Genomic DNA, 14,438 nt, shown 5'->3' with positions numbered 1-14,438 from the left:
TAAATTTCCCGATATCTCGAGAATTCTCATCTGAAATCCCGAATCTCGAGAATTCAAAATTTTATCATTTCGGGATATCCCGAATCTCGAGATTGAGATTTTCTTGGGAGATACCCAACTCTACTCACAGGGACGCCCTAAACCCCTCTCGGATGAGCTTATAAAATACGTGGATGTGCGTAGCAGCAAAGAACTAAGGGGCCGAGAGGAGGGGATAGATTAAGGGTGGACTTAATCCAGCAGTGGATCGACTCCGGCTGATGATGATATTTATATAGTTCGCTCACTCCTGGAATACATTTATTCAATTATTAAAAGATGCCAAAATAAATTTATCTATAAACTTAGTATTGTGTACAGGTAGTTATTTTGTTATTGTTAGTGATGAGGATAACTAATCTTTCCGCGCTAAAATCAAAGCGTCAAATAACTAAATGTATTTTGTTTATCTTTAAATCTGTTATTTGAATTTTTGAGTGGCCCTAACTCAGCGGTTTCCAAACTTTGTGTTACTACGCCTCCCTTAAAAAAAATCTAATTTTGGCGCCTCCCCCCCTTTATTTCATTAAATAATACAGACAGCTTTTTAAATAGTCAACAATGTACTAATACAAAAATGAAAAAAATATATTAAAATAAACAAGGTATATACTACTTATATTATATTCATTTTTAAATTAATTTGTTTTTAATGCTTGATTATTAGCACAATCAATTTCAATAGTAGTTCTAGTCAATCCAAATTCATCATCGTTCATTGACAAATGGATTCAATCATGGACCCCACATCCTGAAGCTGGCTCTCAGGCTAGGATCTTTCAACCACATATTTAAAATATTTTACTGTTTCGAAACAAAGGCGCAGGCGACTTTTTACTATTAATAAAATAATGTGAAAGGTGCATTAGCAAACTAACCAAGAACACAGTAAATAGATTTTTGTTTGCTTCAATATATTTGGCACAGAAATCATTTAAAAGTGGAGACTCATGGCGAACTTACTTTTTTGTAATTTTGATTTCCTAAAAGCGCGTTGACACGGTCCAAGTACGATCCAAGTATACTTGGATAGGAATAATTAGTATGAAGATGTCTCATACGAGTGCGCTTGGATGGCACTTGGTCCAAGTGTACTTGGATCGTACTTGGACCGTGTCAACGCGGCTTAAGCTCCATTTTTTATGAATGCCTTCACTTTGTCTTTTTAAATTAGTGAATGCATTGGTGGTCCTTGCATTGATTTATTTACTCATTTTTTTTTTTAATTTCAATCAAATAGACAACCCAACAAAATTATCGTTCCTCAACAAATTTGCCTCAAATTTCAACATTATGATTTAACCCTTTTACTACATTTTTCACGAGATAGCTAGCGCGCTTCACAATAGTATAGAAGTGAGGTGCTTATTATAAAATTAGTCTCCATATTTTCAGACAGGTTTGCAAACAACCTTGTATAGGACTGTTATTGTGTAGTTTATAACTAGCGGCCGTTTTATAAACTATGCATTTGCAAACTGCAAACCTGTGGCTATATTAATTGTGTTAAACTTCGCGCCTCCCTTTGCAATACTCCGCGCCTCCCAGCTAGGAAATCGCTGCCCTAACTATTGAGCATGATCCAGTTATGTCTCCCCGCAGACGACAAAAAGTGACATTTTTTAAGTTGACTTTTTTAAAGCCAATTTCTCTTTTCATTCTTAAATACCAAGAATTCATTCTCTTTCGAATAGTTATTCTATTAAAATGTTCAATACGTCAGTTTATGCAATCAAGCTCAACTTCTTGCAGGTAATAATTATTGAACTTATTCTTTTTTATTTAAAATTTATTGATAATTATTCGTATTTTGATATATTACATTTTACTGGACTGTGATAGCTTAATATTATTGTTATTTATGCCATGCTTTACTGATTTATTTATAAAAGTTTATTATATATTCATTTGTTTATATTTTCTATAAATTTTCTTTCTAAGGTGCATGCACCGTTTATAAATAAATAAAGAGACGTAATATGAGACCAACATGTAACGGAATACGTGAGGAGATTTTTGAATCTAAGATAAATTATTTCCATCTTTGCTCCTAAGTTGAGCATGTATGCCTCCTACAGTGTGTAGGTTGTTGACTTTTACGAATAGTTGTTAGACCTCCAACCAACCCATTGGGTCATGGTACTGAATCAAAATATAAACATTGAAAAAAACATGATTGTTTTACCAGCTTCGGGCTAGAACCAGCGACTCGTGGATTTGTATTTATACAAAGACAGCCGCTTTACCTAATTAGATGTCGTGAGAGCTAAGAAATGTTGAAATAAATAATTTTTAAAATATCGATCATTCAAAACAATTGAAATGAATTTTTATGTCAAATCAGTTGCTCATTTTCATTATGAATTCCTTCTTCAGTGTGTGAAGAACCACTTATGAGTCACAATAATTGTTATTATATAGTTATACTTCTGCCGGCGTAAATGTTACATAATAAATATATTATATTTTTACAATAATTATCTTAGTTAAACGTATATATAGTTTTATGTAATAGCAATATAGAATTCGGATTTTACGTGTATTGACAGGTGGTGTATTTGTATGTAAGGCATACGTATTAATTTGTGAATGTACTCCTACGTCTACCCCTTGAATGTATGTAGGTCAATGTATATTCTAATAGACTAATGATTAGTTGTCGTAAAAACCATAGATAGCATACGCATATATATTACAACTTCCATACGATAATAATCTTGTTATATGAGTAATAATTGTATGTTGTTGAAAAGTTTGAAGTCAGACGCACAAATAATTAGTGAATTAAATAATTGAATCAGAGGTTTTCAAATATAATTTGGAATAACTCAGAAATGATGTAGGATATGCTTTCTTATCATTTTATTTTACCTTTGTTTCTGAGGTATTTTAATTTACATAATATGTGTGTTTGTTTAATACAGAATGTTATCTATACACATTAAGTTAAATAATGAATAGGTTGTTCATTAAAATATGAAATTTTTGCAAACAACGTCAATTATATAATTATATATCATGTTGCCTCCATTATTCGATAATGGATACACCCAGTTCATAATATTGGCCATTCACCGCTTAGCTACACATATAATAAGCTACGGTAAAAATGTTACACCACTCAATGTGAATATACTATTATGTTATATTAAATATATAATAAATCTTGTTTGTGTTGTACTTGCACTTGGTAACTAACCCCCCCTATTGGCTATTTATTTTTATAAAATTATTTATCCATATTTTCACAATACAATACCATATTTTTTATAGTTTCTCAAAATATTTATTTGCTCGGTGTTACGTCACCGGCATTTGGTGACTGCAAGCAAGTTCTACAAGATACGCACAAACTGGCATATTCAATTACCTCCATTTTAAATCATTTGTGTTCTGGGCGAGGTTACATAATTATTTAAAATTTTTTATCTTATGGAAAGGTGCATCCTGGGTATAACTGGCAAGAATAAAAATGAATAACTACAATATAAAAAGAACTTTTATATACAACATTTTAAAATTTTTTGTTGAATTATTATGCTCAATATGCTCAAACTTGTACTTGATAATATGAAGTAAATAAAAAACAAACAAACAAATATAGAATACTGAAATGACATTTTGATTTCCATAGTAACGCACGTATATATTAATAATTTAGTTGCTAGGACCACCCCCGTAGCAACCAATAATAGTCTTTTACTTTTTACGGATTTTTCTGGAAATAACTTTCCATACAAAACAGAATTAACTGAAAATGAATTCAATTCTGCTTAAAGATGACTAAAAGTATTAAAAGAATGCATTGGCATCGTGTTCTAAAAGTTTCACATGTTTAGCTAGTCGGAAAGTTAGTAAAAAATTGATTGCAAGATTTGTACTGGACAAACAAACAACCACCGGACAAACAAGAATACTAGCTAATAAAAACGTTGTAAAAAGTGGATAAGAGATATACAAGGACGTGCTATGAAATAGGAAGTACTCACAATCTGAAATGATAATGAACATAGTATCTCAAATAAGAGACTTGATAAATGTAGTCATCTAGTGGTAGAAATATAAATCGTTCTAAAGTATACCTAGATGCGGTGGTAGTAAAGAAGTTATGTTCTGTGGAATTATGTGGTAACGCAATGCACAGAACAGAGTGGAATGGAAACGACTTGAACAGGTCTAATTAATTTATTTAATGCATTAATACTCGTGGTATATAATAGGTAATTAGGGCCCATAAATTGATAAATCGAAAAACTGATAGCCAACATTAACGCAGTTTAAAAAGCATTTCATATAAAAAACTACTAGTTAAATTCGTCGTAATTAAGTAGGACGCCTGTACTTTAATTGCCAAAGCACGGCAGTGCAAATTCGGTGGATCCGGGTTCAAGTCCCTTCAGGCGTCGTATTTTTTTTGAAAGATTTTTTCTGATAGGTATGTATTATCAACTTATGTATGTTTAATATAAATAATGTTACATTCTCAAATCTTGTGAATTGATCGTTGAAAAGAAGAAATATTTTATTGTGTTACTTAATGTTATTATAAATCTTACATATTTACTGATTTAAATTGTTAATTTTCGATTAGCTGTCATCCTAATCAAATATTGTGTTTGTTGTTTTCATAGTTACGCAAAATACGTGTGATATTTAAAAAAAATCGTTTCAATCTTTCGAATATACTCGTTTATAGGAGTGATAACGTACTAAAAATGATTGAAAACCAATCGGAGAAGTGTGTAGACTTGACATTTCTCATTTTAATGCCTTTCTTTCGCGTGTGACGGAAAACTTTCGGCACATGTTTAAGTATTTTTGACGTATTACGTATCCCTACATGACTATGCACATATTATATGACAATGTAAATGCCTCACATTAATGCAAGATGGCGGTATTTTGAAGCGTTCTGATGCGATAAATTGAATTTTGTAAAAATTAGAACATTTCTTTTATTCTCGCTCCATTTTTATTTTTTATCTATGGTACCGTAATAGTATTTTTTTTCGTTTCCTCATTATGGAAGGTTGGTTGATCTGTTAGACAGTTTAACACGTACGACCGATGACTTTTAATTTAGCTTTAGATTTCATGTAATATTTGGGCTTGTCTTCTTTTCTATCAATCTTAAATAATATGCGTCGTGGATTATTTCACTCTCAAGAAAGCTGGTTGTGGAAGCTGCGCGTGAGTAACATGTTTGTTAAGTCTGTATACAAAAAAAATATTAAATGATTTGTAAACTTTATACAAATGTACGTACACAATTATTTTTTTCTGAAATCCAATACACGTGCACAGCTGCTAACATTGCTCTCAAATTGAATAAAGTTTAATAAACCATTTCTTTTCTTCAACGAAAAAAATCACAAAATTTGAGAGTATAATATTCTATGTATTGAATATACATTATTTCAAAATACCTTACACATACCTACTAGAAAAAGTGGAGTAATCCGGTCATCGATTAGTAATTAGGACACTTAATTGATACCTTGATTTAAAACAGAAAAACTTATAGCTAACATTAACGAAATTTGGTAAGCATTTCATGTAAGTTAACTTGTAACTTAGTTAAGCTAGTTAATTTGTAATATTTAAATAGGATACCCGTTGCTTCATGACGCGAATTGAGTGGTAAGGTATGTCGTCGAGTGTCGCATTTATTTCACTAAAAAAAGATTTCTTTTGAGGTGTTTTCAAATTATCTATATTAAATAGTTATTTAAAGAAAAAATAAATAACCTTTTTCAGTCCTAAGCGTAACTATATGCGATTACGGAGGGGAAGTTATATTAACGGACTTTTTATGAGGAATGTTATTAGATTGCCATTTGTCCAACCCATCATGCATTTTTAAACCAGCCGCAGTTTTGAATCTACAATTAATACAGAGACGATCACTCTATAACCTATGGCAACGTGGTTAGGTATAAAATAAACATATTTATAACACAAAACACTACACCAAACTCGACAAATACGGCTACGTGCTGTTTCAAGACGTAATATTATACGGAATACATATTTCCCGGAATCAAAATGGCAATCGTCCAGTCGTCCTGGTATTGTCGGCATCAAAATGACAACACCAAATTGTCTGAGACCGCATATTGGACTTCTTACTGAAGCTGGTTTATCTCTTGAAGATGAGTACCGTTTGCTCAATATGAATACCTACTTATTTAATGATGCTGTAAAAATAACTTTGTTTTAACAAATATTTAGGTAATTAGAATTCAAAATAAAGTATTAAATATTTACTTATTTAAGAGCAAAATGACTTATCTTTCAGTCTCGTCCCATGCCAATAAATGTAGGATAATTAAAACGAAATCAATTACGAACGTGCACCATCTGAGATATTATATTACATACATACTTAAAATTAGTATAGATTCCTATAATTGATATTGAAAATGAAAATGAAAAATACAATATGCCAGTATTAAGGTTTTCCCGCGCGTTTCCTTCTCCCGCCATCTTGATTGCTCTATGCCTGTGCCTACAGGTTGCCGCGCTATCCCTTCGGCGGGCATCCACCAGCCGCTAATTCAGTGAGCGATCGGCGGTCGAAACGGCGGACGTGCGTCTAAAACAACAAAAAAACGGCGCCAAACTGAAATGCAACAGCCTGCAGTGGTGGTTTGAATCTCGAAAAGTGGAAACGCGCGAAAATTTCAAAATGTGAACGTGCAACACGCGGGAAAGTTTCAATATGTGAATCAGTGAAAGTTTTGCGACGATAGTGATGTGTACAGTGGGGAAATCAACGTGAATAGTGTTGTGATTATTAATCATTTTTTTCTAATATTCTTTGGTATCTCAAGTATTTCATCAATTGTTACTATCCCGTAGCAGATTTGCCTCATCTTATAATAGTTCAAATCACAAATGAATCATGAGAAATGAACTTCCAATAATTCCAAAACAATACTATGCTAAAAACTTTAACCGTATATACTTACAAGCAATACATAAATACAAAGCTTTCCTGAAATATACCTAATTAGTATCAAGTGATAAAAAGAAACTATATTATTTATGAATATTTCAGTCGATATATAGTTTTGCATTGCAAGTAATTTCAATAGAAGTTTCTGAAAAATGATCGAAAATAATAATTATAAAACTATATTCACAAAGGTATATTATACTCTCAGGTATAATAAATTAATTATCAATGCTTATTCCACAGTTTAATTTCATCCAATTATTAACAAATTAATTTGATACCTAATTAATATTGTAATATTTGATAGACAAGAAAAACCGTATATAATTGCATATTACAATGTATTTATTTGATCAGTAATAATAAAATTTCTATGGTTTTTTAAACTGCTATAAAATCTATACTTACGAATAATATTTACAAGATTATTTTGCTCCTAAAATGCACATATGGGGCACGACAGATTGGAAGTTGTTTTCAAAATTTATTATCGAGTTTAAATATTTTTATTTTTTCAACATATTGTGGCCTTCTTAATATATATTAAGCACACATTGAAAAAAAACATGTGATATTTGCCAGGTATGGGAACCAAACATACATCCGCAGCTTTCTCTATCGATGGTATTTAAATGATAAAGAAATAAAGACGTGTAAGTCACCTTTCTATACGTTTATTGCATCCGGTTTATTGAATTCGTTAATAAGGTACATAATATATTTGGTGTGTATATGTTGATTCATGAGAATCGTAGGAAAGATAGGCCGCCTCTTGACTTGGACGCCTGTCTGCGCGATACACGTTCGCAATCTCGAAAATTAAATCACAATAACCCAAGTGCTCTGCAAACATGGAACCATTTTCCCCAAATTATTTTACTCTTATCTATCGACCGACTCTCAAACACGATATGTATTTTTCCGATAGACACAATTGGCATATCCGTATGAGAATTAATTATATTTAGGGTTAATGATATCAGAGGCGTAGACTTGAAAATATAATTTACATACGAACAGTTTCTGAACATAAAACCCTAAAGGTAATTTGCCAAGAATATCACAAATCAATTAATTATTCTATCCGTGAGTCATGAAATTACAACGTGAGAAACTAGTGACCATGGCCCCCACATCCTGAAGCGTGCCCCCAGGGTAAGATCTTTGGCAGGCCCCCTAACTATCGCTAAAGATAACCTACGCGCAAAATTAATTTGTGTTTTCTTTTGTATATTTTAATACATCCATTTGAATTATTTAGTTGTTGAGTATAGATAGACAATTAAAAATTGTATCGTACAACCACATAATTTTTAATAATAAGATCATTGAAGGAAAATGCAGGCGACTTTTTTTTTTACTAGTATAGAGAATTTGTGATGTGTGTTTATATCACTTATCTGGTCGACTCGACACGCCGGGGCCTTAGTGAGCCCGGGCCCCCAGGCTAGAGCCCTGTCAGCCCCCCCCCATTTGTGGGATCATGCTATTGACACCGTGGACTATGCAATTGGTCGGTCTATAATCGCAACTAGAGTTGGGTTTCGGGAATTTCCCGACGGGAATTCTCGAGAAATTTTCGAGATTTTCCATCCCGAATCTCGAGAGTGGAAATTTAACATATCGGGAAATCCCGGATCTCGAGAATCTTTTCTCGGGATTTGGGATTTCTTTATTATCAAATATTAATTGAAAAAACGATTTTCTATATGGGAAAAGTGGACAGAAAACACAAAATTCAAGGACTGATCGGGACATTTAACACAATTAAGCCAACGTCGAATCAAAATGAGCGCAATTTTTGCAACATCAGGGAATTTTGTGTCTCAAAAGCGTACGCGATTGTTAGACGCAGCGATTGACAGTCTGTGTTTTTTGAAATTCTATTTTAATAAGTAATGTTTTACATTATTTTTGTTTTCCTACTTCTATTTGTTTGTCTTCTTACTTATATATAAAAAAAAAAATCATATTTTTTTTGGAATTTTCCGATTTCTCGATCGCAACTAATATTATTATGTCATTATTTATGTCACCGCACTTTGTATAAATTCAAAAGATCAGTTTCTATAATGTTTGAGAGTTTCACGGTTGTTGGTTGTCGTAATAATTTGTTGGGTTGTCACAGCGTGTTCTTCTTTCTTCTCTCGTCCCTTCCTCACAGGCAATTCTCAATATGAAACGAACCTGATACATAGAAAAAAGAAGGCTGAAGAAGACGCGGTATCTATTATCGGAAAATCTATTACGAGATAGTTTCTACATAATATACAAAGGTAATATTTTGAATATAACTATTCAGTTCAGAATAAACATATTCAGTTCTGAAACTTATGATAGAACTAACCAACGAGTGCTAGGTACTTGGCATTTGAGTTATTAAAAACTTAATGCAAATTATAATACGTTGATAATCGTCTAGTGTATAGTGGTATTTTTTTATTATTATAATCGATTACCTCCGTCCAATATGCAGTATTCACCACCGAATTATAGTAGAAATAGCATAAGTTAAATGTGAAGAATTATTACCGCCTTTTTATGTATAGTCAATGATATGAATTGTACAACATAACATATTGAAAAAGCACACTAGCGCGAATCCAGCGGTTGCCCGTCGGGTGTCGGTAGATTTTTTCTAGTGGGTATGCATGAAAAGTTTTCAAATTATGTATGTTCAATATAAAGAATGTTACATTCTCAAATCTTGTGTCTTATTCGTTGAATAAAAGAGATAGTTTATTAAATTATTAGCAAGTCTAAGTACGTTATAAAAATTAAATAACGGAGTGATCCGTGACGTCGGTTAGTATTAAGGAATTAATTGATACCTACCCTAGTTTAATATACACAAACCGATAGCCAACATTGTAACGCGCTTTTATGAGCATTTCATGTAAGAACTACTAGTTAAAATTGTCGTAATTAACTAGAATAGCCAGAAGGAAAAGGAAGTTTAAGTCCCGTCGGGTGTCGTATTTTTTCTACAAAGATTTTTTCTAATGGGTATACGCATGAGATTCTTTCAAATTTTGTATGTTCAATATTGGTATACTTTATTTTTTATCAATTAGAAAATGTGGGATGCACATAAGATAATGTTTATCGGTACCCCTAAACTAAAATTTAAAAAAAAATAAGCATTAAAACACGAAGCTTTTAATTTTTTTATTGCCAATCTATTTATACCAGTAGGTTTCTTTATTTTTCTGTCGTTAAAACAATTCGTTATTAACATGGTTATCGTACATAGAATATAACCAAATGGTTGTCAGCCATACGCCAAATACATTGGCTCCTTTAATCAAATATACATTGCAAAAACAACATATTGCATTATATTTGCCTATCCGCGGGATCCAACCTTTAACCCACGGCTTTTCGCTCGATTAACTCGGCCATCGTGGATGTTAAATCCATTTCATCTATAAATTTATTCAAAATATTTTAACATATTGTGTCTACAAAGTAAACTATATTGTGTTATTTAGATGATTATAAACAAAAAGGGACAATAATGTTTGAGACTTTCATGGTTGTTTTTTTATCGTAGTAGATTTTTGGGTTTTCACCGCGTGTTCTTTCTCCTTCTTTCCTCGACGTTTAGGGCTCGTTGCAGATCTCTTGAAGCCATTCTCAAAATTTATTGAGATTAAATCAAGTACATACTTGAAATAAATATGATTTAATCCACTTAACTATGACTATTTTCTTTAAATTGTCTACCATAATATTACAAACTAATATTTCCGCATCACTTTGGGAATCAATAATACGTGAATATAATATATTACAATAATGTATATTATATCTGTCTTTATTTATCTATATATCTGTCTGTCTGTAACGCATCATAGAAAACATATAGAAATGTAGAGGAGAGAGCGAAAAAGGGAGAAGACGTGTTAAGAGTGGTACATAAGATAAAATCTAAATGAGGTTACCTCTATTTTTAACTTTTCATATTTTTATATGTAAGTACTTGCAGCTCAGCAGCTCCTTTTATTAATTAAATATAATTAAACCCGACGTTAATAGAAAAGTCATTTATATTCATCGACTGTCATGTTTTTTTTATATTGTACGACTGATTTAAAACATATTTTTTTTAGAAACTTTTATGACGTTAAGAACATTTCATTTCACTATTTGCTTTTCCTAATTATTTACTGATATGAAAAAGAATATGAGGTATTCTATTTCCAACAATGGTGTAATATGGCAGTTACCAATTTTGAAACAAACAGTTTCGAATGTCCAAAAAAATACAACTATTATCGTAACAATGACAAATCACAAAAAAATCATGTCATACCGATATTAGAGCGAAAGTACGCACTAAAGCAAATACCATGCTGCCATCCTAAATAAATAATACAGTAAGTAATCAAGCACCCCAAATCAAAGTGTTATTATCAGATTTAAGTAAATGTTTAATAAAATCCACCACATGGTTAGAACGCCAATATATATCTAATATCTAGCGAGGTAGCTGGCTCAGCTAGTAAAATTATATTATGTTATATTACTGATAACACTAAATACCTATATACTAAAACTATGTAACGAAATAGGAGGTTTTGTTATATTACATTTTATAATAGGTTATTAATAATGGCAAAGATAAACTGAAATCTGGCTAAAACGAATTGATCAGGGTGTTGAAGTGTTTTTTTCGATGCGATTATAATTAATTATTTTTTCAGACTTCAAAAATCATGCAGAATTTTAATTAAATAATTGTATAAAGATAAAAGTATTCAAAGATCAAAGATTTAATTTTCTTTTTGAGCTGTTAATGAATTCAGTCAAGCGGTATACAAACTTTAGGGACAAAAAATATTGATAAAGGCGATGGAATTTCAAAAATTAAAAGTTTACTAGGATTCTATATTATTTATAATATAAATATATTGTAGGACAAAGAGTAATCAGACATAAATTTCTTAAAACGAAATCTCAGAATGTTAATTCTGTGCCACATCTTGATTAAAATTAAAATTGATAAAATACGATTGATTTTTTTTTTGATTTCATTCGAAAAAACATTTAAGATACCTACCAATTATGATATTGTGCATTTTTTATATTAATGATCATTTCGCGACTTTAGGACAGTACTTATTAAGTGTTAATTAATTAATATGAAAAATATATCAAGTGGCAGCGTCACCTGTCAACATTATAGTTGGATGCAGTTTCAATAGATTCAATGTGTCCAATGCACACGGAGAGAGGGAGAGAGTGTTTGTGTATACTGTATGTTACAGATAGATAAATCTAGACAAATATATTATTTAAAATAAATTTTCCAAATTTTACTAGATTTCATTAGAAATATTTCTTACTATCAAAATACCTTAATTTATAAATTCAAAATTAGCATAATTAAAAATATGCTTTGTTCAATGTATAAAAGCTAGTATAAAGTGTATAAAGTTAGTTATAATAAATAATAAAGATATTATATTCATCCAATGAAAAGCTAATGTTATGCAGCGTAAATAAACTGCGTAACCTTTGAAATGCTAAATAAATACGATTTAATATTGTTTTCCTTCCATAGACAACGGTTTCCTCTAGAATGATAGAAAAGGGCGCGAAATATGGAAAAAAGCGCGGGGTAGCGACGAGATTACCATTTTTTCAAGATGGCGAACTATTCGAAAATTGAATTCCGCGCGGGGAATATGTAATGACAGCAGAAAACCAAGCCGATACTGTTTTTCAAAAGCACTTGCGCTTTAAAATGATCCTCAAAGTAAATAGGGTAAATAGCATCAAGGAAAAGGAACCACTTGACTTCCTACAGTCAGGCAGCTAGCTATCCATGCTTAAGTATTTGTCTATGTTTGAAAGTTGTAAATAAAATGGTTTTGAATAAAATAACAAAAAAGAGACTTCTTACCTTTCATTATTTTGCATAAAAACATATTGTTTAACTTACATAATTTTGAGACACCAGAAATATGACGCTGGATATTATGATGCTTCAGTTGCATGACTATTTGTTAATTTCGTAATTAAGGGCTCAGACACACGAAACTGCAGTTAAAGTGCGTCGACGCAGGTTTTGCAGGTTGATTTCAAATACATCCGATTATAATCTTAAATTATATATTTTTTTCTATATACCATTCGACTGCCTATTTGAATTTTTAACTTTCATTTATTCGAAAGAAGAAAGCTTTATTAAAATATCTAACTTATGCGTATAATAATTTGTACTAATAATAGCATTCTACATTTAAGACAATCTAATTACAATTATTACATACTTTAACAGAGAAAAACACCATAAACAAAAAAGATAGTATCTAATCTACACAATATTTTAAATCTCCTTTAGAAGTCATAAAGAAAATTTAACACAATATATAGCCTATACATACGGTGACTATATTTTTTTGAAAAATATCAAGGAATAATCCTGAAAATGCAATTAAATATAAAAGTAAACTTTTCTTCTATTAATTAGATAAAACGAGCATGATTAAAACATGTTTTTTTAAAAAAAACATTCATACCAAATTCTTGCTTTTGGTTATAATGGGTGAAAATATTATTAGGAGTGTGCAGTTTTTAATATTGACATCCCCACAGTTCGAAAATTTTACCCCCAACAAATCCAACAACATTAATACAGTGTTCTCAGATCTATGGGAAATTTTAGGAATAGTTAGTGGAAAATGGTAAATTAATCCTCAAATGACCAACTTAAGGGAAAACTTACCCTTTTAAAATTTTATACTTAGCTCTTTTAAATCTTGTATATTATGATAGTTTCGTATATTTTTCTTATAAGTACATTATTATTTGTTCTAAATAGTTAATTTTTGACTAGTTAATTTTATTTTACGTTGCTTTTACTTTACTTATCTATGTTATATTATTTTGTTATATGTACTTTAATGTTATGGGTATGTTCATATTAGGGGTAATTTATTGTTGTCATCACTTCTAATAAAAAGGGGGAAAAGTTTATTTTTGAAACAATTAAAAATCTAAAGGACAACATTCTAAAATATAATAAATAACGTACGGTCACCATACTCACCACACATAGCTAAGTGAATAAAGACTTTGTAGGTTATATGCCAAGGACAAAATAAAATACTTCTTAAGGTGTAACAGTATTATTAAAATATCGGTGCGAAAATAATTTTCCGGAAATTTTCAATCAACATTTCTGAAAGACGACACTCAAAGGAAGAGGTGAGGTGAATATTTATTTCTCGTTAAAATTAATTATTTCGATATATTTCGCGACGAAATTCGATAGGCAAGTAATGCACACCAAAATGAGAAATGTTTTCCTTGAGTTTAAAAGCGCGGTGAAAAATAATCACTGCGAAGAATGTGGCCTACGTTTCTCGTTATAATAAGATAATTAATGAATTATAATACACTCTTTTTGGGTGTAAAATACGGTATTTTCTAT

The sequence above is a fragment of the Rhyacophila brunnea genome, unplaced genomic scaffold, assembly GCF_057557595.1.
Source record: "Rhyacophila brunnea isolate RB1 unplaced genomic scaffold, BYU_Rbru_1.0 scaffold_2, whole genome shotgun sequence".
Lineage (NCBI taxonomy): Eukaryota > Metazoa > Arthropoda > Insecta > Trichoptera > Rhyacophilidae > Rhyacophila > Rhyacophila brunnea.
This window is presented reverse-complemented; position numbering follows the sequence as displayed.